Source organism: Dermacentor albipictus, chromosome 10, assembly GCF_038994185.2.
Source record: "Dermacentor albipictus isolate Rhodes 1998 colony chromosome 10, USDA_Dalb.pri_finalv2, whole genome shotgun sequence".
NCBI lineage: Eukaryota > Metazoa > Arthropoda > Arachnida > Ixodida > Ixodidae > Dermacentor > Dermacentor albipictus.
This window is the reverse complement of record NC_091830.1, coordinates 97,953,091-97,965,350: the sequence shown is the minus strand read 5'-3', so window position 1 is coordinate 97,965,350 and position 12,260 is coordinate 97,953,091.

The following is a 12,260-nucleotide window of genomic DNA, read 5'->3' as shown; positions in this document are numbered from 1 at the left end:
TTTCGCGCGTGGGAAGATGACGCGTTTGCTCTCTGCCTCCTTGCTTGGCGCGCGCCAGATTCGGCCGCGTTCGTCGGCTTTCCTTACGCGCTTTCACTCGCACATGCAGCATACGACATGCGGCCACAGTATTATGGTTTTGCACTTTATCGTAACAAAACACCAATGTAGAGCGAACGCAAGCGTCAGGTCAGAAGTAATAATGGGCGAAAAGTGCACCTTGACGACATGAGAGATCCGTTGGAGGCGGCGCCCACTTCAGCGGTGCCACTATGTAAAAGGCCTTACCACATGGGGCTCATGGTGCGCGCCTGCCTACCCGTCACATGTGCCCGAGGCGGCACGAGCCTGTACCACGACCATACCAAAATTTGAGCGTACGCGCCGGAAGTGACAATGTTTACGTCGACACCACGTGGCCGGCATGTCGACTTCCGGGGCCGGTGCTGAAGCGCGTTGGCTTCGGTTTGAGCATATCTACTCATGAAATTTATTTTCTCACCTGACAAGCAATGTAGCACCGTTATTATTCGTACAAAATAAGTGAAGTTACGTATTTTAGACGAAATTTTCCTCAAACCAAAACACGAGCGGTTCGGCTCAGTGTGATCCGGCAGGAATGAGCCACACAGAATAAAGCGCGCACTTTTTGAGCATATCGTGTGACTGGTCGCTCTTCCATTGGTAATGTTAGGAATGGCCGTACGGGGCGGCAACGTGCCAGCTTTCAGCGCGCTGCGCGTGTTCCAAGCCCCCCAGACGAGGCGCCTTCTGAGAACTACGGATGACCGGCGGCCACGTGGCGCGCGGTCAGCTCTGGAATGTGGGGCGCCGCCGCGCCACCCGGGACGGCGCACAGTTCTACGAGGCCCTCGGTCGACGACACCGCGGGCTATGCTGTACCGAGAGTTCTATAAAGCCCTCTGACGTCGACTCCGGAGCCTTTGTGTGTGGGCCAAACGGCGGGGCGCTGACAAGTTTACAATGATTGGACGAACATTCCCGACCACTCGTGCTCCGTCCACGCCGAACGATGACGTCAAGCGGAGGCTTATAAGCAGCGTTTGCCGGCTGCTAGAGCGTGCTCGTGTCGTGTTCGTGTCGTACTCGTCGTTGGGAGCTGAGTGCTCGTTGTTATGCTGAAAATGTAGTAGTGAGCTGTGTGCTCGAATGCTGTTTGCTGCATGTTAATCTTGCGGGCTCCATATGGGAGTCGCGCTAGACTGCCGATGTATGTCTTGTTTTAAAATATGTTAACCTGTAAATAAATCCTGTTCACCGAATTCATCTCTACGACCTTCGACTCCTTCAAATGGTGGCAGCAGCGAGGTAGTCCGACGAGTCCTACATCTGCTTGACAGCGGAAGGATCGTCCGACAACTCTGACAGTAAATGCACTCACGGACTCGGAGTCTAGCAACCTGTCGCGCACGCATAGCGAGACACAGATACCATGCTCTGTGTGATCGGGTCTTAATTGTTCTACCGGCTATGTTTGATCTGCTCGTCTCATCTGTCATGTCGATGGCCTTCGCAGCTGGACGGGCTGCGCAATCATTGACCGCGGAACATTTGCACGTGGAGCCGCATGTCATGTGGGTAGTCAGTCAGCGTAGCTTCGCTAAAACCCTTTACGGACAATGAGCGAGAACACAGAGAATGGTAACATGATACTAAGCTACACCTCAGACACTCGTTGAATAAGCTAACGCTGATGGAGTCCTTGTGCTTTTCTTCATGCGCTAGCGTACGTTGAAAAAAAAAAATTGACTGAGCTTGCCTGTCAAGTTAGAAAGCTACAATATTCATGTACGCTTGTACAACGTTCATGACATACGCATGCATTATGACAATGCTATGACCATTTGCTTTTTGTGGTGACAGGAGCGTGCCCTAAGGTACAGCGAGCGCGGCTTCTACAAAATCATTGGCAGAATTCTGATAGTCCTTGAAAATGATAAGCCGCGTCCTCCCTGTCAGCGCACCTACTCAAAATTGTGATTAGACTATTGATCGCTGAGAACTCCGCTAAAGCTTCATAGGAACACTGATCAGCGAGATTGGGCAAAGAACATACAAACATTTGCAAGGTGACCACATTCTCGCAAGAAGTTTACGAGATGAACCTCTAGACTTCCTTAGACTCTCGAAATTTGATAGCTACACAACAGGCCCATTAGTGTTGTGGTTTCCTTCAATTACCATTGCGGTGTATGCCGTTGCTGTTAATCCAACGACGATGGAGCACCATGTGGCTGAAGCGTTGAACACTAGAAGAAAGAACGGTGTTGCATTGTTGGTACCTTCGATGTCGAATGTAAAATTGAGTCTTAACATGGAAAGTTTATTATTGCTGCTAATATGTGGTGCCATTCGGTTTCTTTTTTTCTCTATATTGCCCAGTAGTAGTGATGGCGACGCACACAGCAGCAAAACTGCCAACCAGTTAAGCAACTGTTTATTAAGCCAGCTGTGCCCACAAAAGCGAGTTACACTAAAGCACGATTGTGTCAAACACATTCGGCGATCGTCGGAATCTGATTTGCGGGTCAAGCGCGTCGGGTTTTATACACGAGGCATCCAAGGTTCCAGAGCAATTTCTGGTGCCCGCGTGTCTTCTAGAAAGTACTACACAATTGGCGTTGCGCATAAAGTCAGGTAGCACAAGGTGCGGTAGTATCCCCAGACAATGCGTAGAACCATTTAAAACATCCAAGAAGCTTCCCATACCAGCAGGTACCTGTTCCGTTAAGCGGCAACGTTTGACATGTGTTTCGCTGATGAAAAACGGTCAACCGACAAACAAGTACCCGTGTCCATATGCAATCTCTGTAATCTACACAACGCGCACACCGACGGACGCGCTGCTGGTGATGGCCTTCTCATGCGCAGGAGTTTTCTCCTTCGTTGCTCGTGGTCCTGCTTTATTCACATCCTTGTAAACAAAGAAATAACACCCGTAGCATGTGCATAATGAGCGAAAATTCTAAACTTGTTACAGAACAATTACTGCGTGGTAGAGTGCTCAAACTCCTGCAGAAACTTACTGGCTACATGGTTCTAAACATTTCCTGTGAGGTATCACGAGAAGTAGCAACGGCAGCAATGCGTTGCCGCAGTTCGGAGGGAAATCCTTTGTTCTGGTGCTTTCTTATCTCTGTGTTCGTCGCACTCGATCAAGTTTACACTCGTGAGCGACGAATTTGATCGCAGCGTACCCATGCTTTTCTTTTTTCTGCTCGGTTTGTCCGAATAGGAAATGGTGGCCTAAAGGGAATTTCGCTTAGGTTTTGAATGCCGCTTCTATCCTTTGCCGCTTCGTTCCCTTGCGGCTCTAGGTAAGGCACATTACGATCGCGTCTGGTAGAGGGTTACAGCTGCTCTGGGTTACACGGGCTAATTTTGTTGGTATTAAGTGGCCTCGCAATTTGGCCAAATTAGCAGATCTCGCAGAGTTGATGTTTATGAATCTATTTTATGCGTGGCTTCGCTCATGATAAGCTGTTGCTAGTTGCTTCTTGCAGAACTGTTGTTATGAAGTTTTCATTTCGTCTCACTTGTAAGGGACGTGAACCGCATTATATTTCTTTCAAATCTTCGATATTGTGGTTGCTTTGGAAATGCGGTAAGGAAATGGTAGCTGAGGCGGATGATGGCTGTTAGCTGCTGCATGGTGACACGTGTGCTTGTTTATCCTTCTCCGGTGACTGCTGCTCATCGGTTAACAAATGGTAAACGTTATTGCACAGCGCAAGACGCGCCTTCATGATTTGCAACCGGCACAAATGCGTTCTATCTGTTGTGTATGTCCTCGCCGAACCTCCTATTATCAGATTGCATCTGCGACAGGAATTGAACAGTAGTTTCTGAGAACCATGCGGACACCAGCGATCATACTAGGACTGTCGACGAATGGTGCATAAAACCTAAAGCGCTTAACCCCCGATAACACAGTAGCGACCGCCGACAGCGTTCGCCGCTATCGCTGTGCTTTGAGCGTAAGTTGCTTTCGTGGGCACAACTTCGCCCAAATAAAAGTTCTTTTCGTCATTCACTTTTGCTGCTCTGTCATTCACCGTCACTACTACGTGGCAATATGGTATTGCTGTTCGACTTCCGAAGAAAAGCTCCCGTCATTTTTGCGGAGTCTTTATACCTAATGCTATCTGAGCAGACTTACCCCACGCAGAGTGCTTTGTTTGTATCATGGCTGCGTGCTATTTTGAGGGTATATTTAGTACACATTCAAATGTTCCTATATTTTGCGGCGTAGGAGTACAATGCTCACGCCGCAAAGGACGAAGCATGGCTTAGCTGGCAGCGCGCGTCTAAATTTTCCGGTACTGCTCAGCTTCTAAATACATCATGTTGCTGCACTCTTCCCTAACACTAAAAAAAAATTCGGAACCGTTCGTAAGATCACCTTTGTACGCTTACAAGCAGGTCACTAAAGGAATTTCAAATTTCGAGAACTTCAGATGGGAAACGACAGTTCCACATGAGCCTCGGAATTCCATCGGCTGTGCAGCGATCACTAGCGCTTTTCTTCAGTCGTGCGCATCGTGAGATTGACCAGTGCACGCGCTTCCGTCAACGAATTCGCAATTGCCTTTCTTCAGGCGATTTGAATGCACCTAGTCGGTGTCGCGACGTGTCAACAAAACAAAGCGGTTAGTACCACCAGCCCAGCTTCGTGTAAATGCGCTTCGTAGCGCCTGTCCGGGGACCGATCCTCTCGCGTATGCGGACTGGGTTGTGCCAAACTATGGTAACGTCAGAAGCTTGATGTGGGCGAGCTGGTTTAACATACTTGAAGAAAAAAAAACAGCGCTGCAAAGACTCAGAATAAAGGAAGAACAAGTACGACGGACAGGCGCTGTTCCAGTGCCTGTACGTAGTATACGTTCTTCATTTTGTCCGCGTCTTTGTAGCGGTCACCCTGTTCTCCTTTACATTTTATTACCCCTGCCACCAACCTTTTTGCTCGTTCTCAGCTGCGCTACAAGCCTAAAAAAAGCTTTGTAGCGCTGCTTTTATGGCGAAGCTGTATACTTCTACCGCCCCAAGGAAATCTTCCTATCGTTATTGGCGTGGTAAGGAAAAAACTCCCCATAGGTGGGCCGATGCAATTCGCCAATAAGCGACCCACATACACAGTTTCGCTGGACATCCTTCACAGAGTGGAATGGTACTGCGTTTTATTTTTCTAGTACGGTAACATCACGTGTAAGCTTGATGTTTTAACAGCTCAAAACTCGGCGCAGCAATGCAAAGTGTAGTGGAGAGCAGGACAAGCTAGACGGGATAGACAGGCAACAGCTAGAAGAGCACGTCGGGGCGCAGGTGTTTTGCGCGCAGTGGGGACTGGCTGCGCCGAGCGATGACCTAGCGCGTGCACTGCGCCGGCGGGATCAGTGTCCGATCCACCGATAAGGTGGGAGAATGCGGTCAACGAATCGGTGGCGGCGCCGACGGCCGCCTGCCCCGTCGCCACTGTTTGCGCAACATGCCGGTACCTGCTGCTGCCTCAGCGACACAGCTGGTTGTAGACGTCGCAACGCACCGGCGCCACCACCTTATGCGCCCACGTCCGTCATCCCGTATATCCTCCCAATTTAGTTCGCAATGGGTGCCCTTCGACCTGCCCTTCGATTTGTCGTCCCAGACTGGCTCAGGACTGTCCGAGTAGCCACGTACACCAGAGCGCATTGGCAATTTCTACTATTGACTTCACCGCAACTACAACGGGGCAACAGTGCACTACTGGGCCGACTCACGAGGGTGAAGCAGGAGTTAAGGACTCCCCATACGTGAGCCGATCCCGAAGATTGTGCAATGTGGGGCCGACCAGCGCCGGAGGTGTAATTCACCACCAAGCTCTTGCTTTTACACTGCATAATATTCTACCTAGGCTAAAAAAAGAAAAAGAAAAAAAAAACACGATGAACTTTCACAGCCATATTTTCTGACCGTCTATTGTGAACTTTGCTTTCGTACATCTTCGTTTTTTTTTGTCGTTTCCTTGCTTTTCTTCCACCAATCTTCCAATCACCTCTTACTAATCGCTATTGCGGGCATGTTGACTTTCTCACTGTTCTGGCTGAACCGAAGGGCTACAAGGAGGCCAGTGGTGCCTAAATTGACCGCTGGGCAAATGTTTTCACATTCTAACAAAACATGCTCCGTCTTTTCCCTAGCTTTACCGCAGCAAGCACATGCTTCTTCTTCCTTCTTATGTTTCTCTCTATAGGTGCGTATTCTAAGGCAGCCTGATGCCGCTTCGAAAATTGATTAGCTTCCCTTTGAGTTATCATAGACTGTATCTTTCCTCATTTCGTTTTTCCTCTCAAGTAGTTAGTCACGGCAGGTTTCATTTCAATTGCCAGCACCCATGAAATTATTTCAGCCCTCTGACTTTCCGCTAGACGTTCTTTGTTGCTGGGTTGCTCACCCTACAGGCTGCATACTTGCTGGTAAGCTTCCTAGTCCTTTTCCTTCACTGTGAAGCAAAATTTTTCCTGTACAGATGCCTCAACACTCTCCCAGTCCATTTGCTTTCTTCGATATTCCTCAGTCGTTCTTCCTAATCGATTTTACTGTGAGCTTCCCTCACTTCAAAACTAGCCCAGCCCATATGACCCTGCACATCTTCATGTGTAGTCTTCCCGTCAGCGCCGAGTGTGAGGCGTTCCACAAACCTTTGGTTCCCATCGAGGCCTGCTTGTACCATTGGCTTTTGTACTACGAGCGCAGCCTAGTGGCAGTGTAGGATCGCTTTAGGCACGTGTGGTGCGAGAAGCATCCATTCAGGCGCGTAACGTCATCGGGGCGCTGATATATTGTCTGCTAGGTTTTTTTCGTTTCCTTCAGAGGTGGTCGTAGTTTTGCTAATACTCCACATTAGACCGCTGCACGACCAAACTGTGTGCTCCTGAGGTGCTTGGGCTGAACACCATAGAGTATCGCTTTTGCTGTCACTTCCGTCGGCAGCTATATCGAAACTGTAATGAAACAACAAAGAACTAGAAGTAGGCTACACGAAAGAAGCTACAGACTATTTTCTTTACCTTATTGATGCTTGACCAAATATTTTATGCACAATTAGAAGCCTGGTAGCTGCTGGCTGCGATTACCGACTGCTTGAACGACTGCTTGAAATTCTAGGAGAACAATCCTCCGGCCCTAACGGTTGCATGCCGGTCACCACGGCTCTAAATTCGAGACAATAGGCACAAAGCTCCTCCCTTGTTTCAGATTGCACCGCTTGCAAACAGATGCTCACAGTTAGTCTGCAGCGGTAGATTGAACTGAAGTTTTTCCACGGCTCCGCTTTCATGCCCCCCGATATTCAGTCTGCAGAGGCATCGTTTGTCGGCTTCGAGAGATCGGCGTAACCTGCGACGAGCGCATTGACGTGAGGTCATCCACGCAAGTAATAATTCCTTTACGCTGCACGTATGGAGCATACGCAACACTTTTCGGCGCCATCGTTAGATTGCGATGTTAGTACTGCATCCCGATGGCTTCCGCCTTCAAGCTCAAAAAGATCGAGATAGAGCATTTCCACTCTTAGAGAGGCACGCGCCTCACGGACAGCTGTCACTGCTGAATTAAGTGCATTAAAAATTCGCTTTAGCCTAGTTGTTACATAGTGCGTATTTTTAAGGTTAAACGATTCAGCGCAAACACACAGGACGACACACAGAGACGAGACAAGCGCTGGGCCTGACTGATTCAATCAGATTCGAAGAGAGAGTAGAGCCAAGGCTTTAATCAAAGCCTTCGGTAGGGACAAGGAAGCGCTGTTCGTAGACGTGGCAGAATACGAGGATCGACGTGCTTTTGCAGTGGCCGTCCTCAATACCGAGAAACAATTGGTAAGTTGTTGTAGCATACGTGTAAAAAACCCCGAGGTAGCGGAAGAGGTGGCGATAGCCCTAGCCATCGTTAACCCCAGTTGTAGATACGTAATCAGTGACTCGCAGACGGCGGTCAGAAACTATGCACAAGGCAGAATTTCGCCGAAGGCTGAGGCTATACTCAAAGCTAACGCGAACTATGTCACCTCCGAGGAGACGGAGGAACGACACATTATGTGGTTCCCGGCTCACACGTCCCCCGACACCCCCGTACCCAACCTCAACGAGGAGGTCCACCGCGTAGCGCGAGGTCTCACGTTCCGCGCCCGCGAAGAAGGATCCTCTCTTGGGGTTGGAAATCCAACGGAGGCATGGAAAGAGCGGGACAGAATGACCAGATACTGTGACATTACAAACTTTTATCAAAACTCAAGGCGGGTTTATCCGCCCTCTAACCCGAAACTCGACAGGGCCCAAGTGGTAGACTGGCGGCAGCTACAAACAAAGACCTTCCCCAACCCCGTCCATCGCAGGAGGATATATCCGGACGTCTACTCAGATGATAACTGCAAGCTATGCAGCAGGGCTCACGCAACCCTTAGACACATTCTCTGGGAATGTGACGTTATATGCGAAGAAAATGCAGTTTCCCCAGATGAAGCTGCGGCACGATGGACGGCCGCGTTGCGCAGCTCAAACCTCGAAAATCAACTATGGGCCATCCAGCAAGCCCGTGAGGCGGCGAGGAGACAGGATCTCCGGACCTCCTCGGGGGCGGCCTAGGCCCAGGCCACGAATTTGCCGGATTGTTAATGAAGTTGTTACCACCACCGCCATTACGACAACTTACATTTATATATATATATATATATATATATATATATATATATATATATATATATATATATATATATATATATATATATATATATATATATATATACCCTTAGCCACTTAGGCACGCATGCACACGCAACACATGACAGAAATACGCATACCACACCAAAGCCAGTTACCGAAGACGTTCTCAGAAGAAATTATATTCGATTGAGTACAGGGACCAGGAGGTGTTACCAATACCGTCGTCTACTTTTGTTTATTTGTGGAAAGCCTCTACGGCTAGCCGTGCGTGTTAAGTTATGCTTCTGCCGATAATCGACGCCTCATGAAATCGCAGTTTACAATTGCGGCAAGAATTTCGATGGCCAACAAATGTGCACCCCTGTCTTCGTTATTATTTACTTTTTGCTCCTTGCGTCGCTCACGATACATCGCCTTGTCTGCACGATGTCAGTCTTTCCACACGAGAGAGGGAACATGCCATGTACATGCCATGTACCACACTCATGGTACATGGCATGGCGCGTGTGGCGAAAGCAGGTGAGGATGCCAAATCAGGCAAGGGATCTCCACACGATGACTGAAGCGTGAGAAGAAAAGCCTAGCGCCGCGCAAGAAGTGCTTTGCGGCGAAGATGGCTGAGAGATGGCGCCAGAGTAGCGCACAGTCTCCATGGAAAAAAAAGTGCTGCATGAGCGAAGGCCTGTCTGCGGCGGCTGCTGTGAAACGCGCCCACGCGTCACCCACGCGCCGCCTCTCGCAATCTCCCGATTAGCGAGGCATTCGTGCCACACTTTGCTCCGATTGCAATGTACCGCACGAGACAGCTTTTCGGTGCCAGCCAATATAACGCGAAATGTGAAACCGTGCAAAGCTGTGCTCAAATGTCGCATTAGGGAGTATCGTAATTGACGGTGAATTTTTTATCATTGCTTTAGGCAATACAGAGAGACAGAAGAATTTATGTATATGTAAGATACATGTTGTACCAATAAGCTCACCGGTGTGTTGTGATTCTTCGAGAGGCGGTCTGGCAGAAGCGAATGAGGTGATAAAAGCTATATTTGGACTTATCACGAGTGTTTTGATCGTGATACTGGTGGCCTATGTTTTCGGCTCTGCAGGATTTAATGCGTTACCTTCAATGCAAATAACTGCCTGCTCATAATGTGTTCATAAATTCGTTTTTTTTCTACCATGTTTCGGCTCCTGCGACCTACCATCTCTGATGACCGCAGGCAAAGCAGGCCGGCGGCGGGAAGTGAAGACAACACTTCCTGTTCTAAGGAAGCCGGCCATTTTGGCTTGGGAATCAACAGTAAAAGTAAGGCAGTAGATGCACCCATTCACACAAGTCACAACACTGTCATTGGCTTAAAGTATTTTGAAAGCTTACCTGTCGACACAGCCACAGAGGAAGCGAAGATCGCTATGGCTCCTACCATTTGCTGCAAAATAAGTATTTCACAATGAAACGTTTTCTCTACGGACAAGTTTAGCTTGAATTAAATGATGGACAATATTGAAGTCTACACCACAATAACCGTGCAACCGCAATATTCAAATGGTAATTGAATTCCCGTATTAGACAGGGGTGCGACGAATACATTAGACGATTAGGTAAAGGGAACAGAATCACAAGCCTAACGGGAAACTTGAGGTAGCCCATTCTCAGAACACCATGAAAAGTGCGGCATGAGGAAGGATCCGTACATGGGAAATGTGTGGTGTGCTTTGCTTGCTTACTTTAATTTTTTTTTCGTGCTGTTCTAAGAATGAACTAACACGAGTTCTCCCTGCTTTCAATATTACTGTCAAAAGTCCGCTACAGTCTGTACGTCACCGGAGCACTCGGTATGATAAACGACGCACTATAACGAATAGTCTTATATTTTTGAGTTGCGAAGAGAGAGAACGCTCGCCACAGTTTGCCAGCATTATACATTGCTTTCTTTAGCACATAGTTCGCAATATAATGCCTTAAAACACTGTCGAACACGTGGTTAACGTGTGAACTTACGGCATACCTTGAAGAGCAGAGGATGGGTATCTGAGAATGAAGATTACGGTATGCAAATCTGCAAGAGATTATTTTCTCCCCAGTGCATTCCTGTCGCGAACGAACACTCAATCGGCCATGTTCAACCGTACGCTACATTTATGCAACGTGCTGTTTTGTACGATTTGCCACTAAGATGAAATATCGAAGTTACTTTGCGGCTTCGACTATGCGAGCGGTTTTATGAAAATGAGCCAGAAGTCACTGGCGGAATTCACAGAGCTACAGTGTGTGGTACAGCGACCTTCTCTATAAATATCGAAAATTACGGGACATTAGATAATGGTGATAATGATGATTTGTTGGCATCCACATTGAAATGGGGCGGTAACAAATAGTCCCCAAGCCTTCTTAAGTTACTCAGCTAGGTTGTGGATGTGTTTCATTCTGACAGTTTTGTATACCTCTCCTGATCGTTTTTTTTTCTCTTCCTCAGAACTTCTCCACTAACCTTGTACCGCTACGAAGGTATTTGATGGATTCGGTCGTATCAATCATTTCCCTGCCTTTTTCTACCAATGCTCTAGCCGTCCCTTGTATAGCTCGATTGCTCACTGGTTGATGATACCGCCCAGTTTAAACCCAAGAGCTTCTCGAAGGTGCACATTATTTTCGGGTCTCACTGATGAATATCTTCTCATTCCATTAGGATGTCCTGAGTAATCTCCAGAGTTTCGCTGCAGCAGACACATGTTTCATTCTGTTGCGAATATTTTCTCCGGTATGTTTCTGTCCTTAGGCAACCGGCTAGAACCTTGAAAAGCAAGGCACTGCCCTTGTGTTATCATACAGATTTTCTCTTCTAATTTCTTTCTTCCCATTCTTGTAAATCTCCATGGTCTGTGTTGTTTAAATTCTTTGGAACCAATTGAGTGTCTACGTTTCCCTCACCTTCCTTTAATGACTCCTGATTGTCTAGTTATACTTTCATTCACCGTGTGCTGGGTAGCGTACTTTCTTGTCCTCCTCCCCTATTTTGTGTCCACGCTTTTCAGGTACAGATACTCGTGCACTTAGTTAGTCGCCTAGTTATTCTGATCCATGTTCATCAGTCCTTATACAAAACTAACGTTGCTCTGAGCTTCTCTGACTTCAAAACAGGCCCAGCCTATGTCACCCTGCAATTGGGGTAGGGTGACATGCGTATGGTAAAACCACCCTGCATTGTGGTTTTACCGCGCGCTTCTAAAGTTAGTCGATCTAGCGATCTTTGGTTACCTTCCAACTACGACAAAATATAATGTTTTAAGCACACAATAACATTTGCGTGCGTTCGCGCTGGCGCATTAATCCTTTCCCGCACGCAACGCCTCATATCGTTGCCACAAGGGGCTCTGTGTTTCGTTATTGCTGCATTCCGCCTCCACTGCTATGCTATTTATGCTATTTATGCTATGAAGCTGGGGGCTTGGACTAAGTCTTTCATTCGTTTATGTATACGCCGAGGTATCTATACTGATTGTCTATAGGTATGAATTTCTGTTGAATGGACACCACGTGAT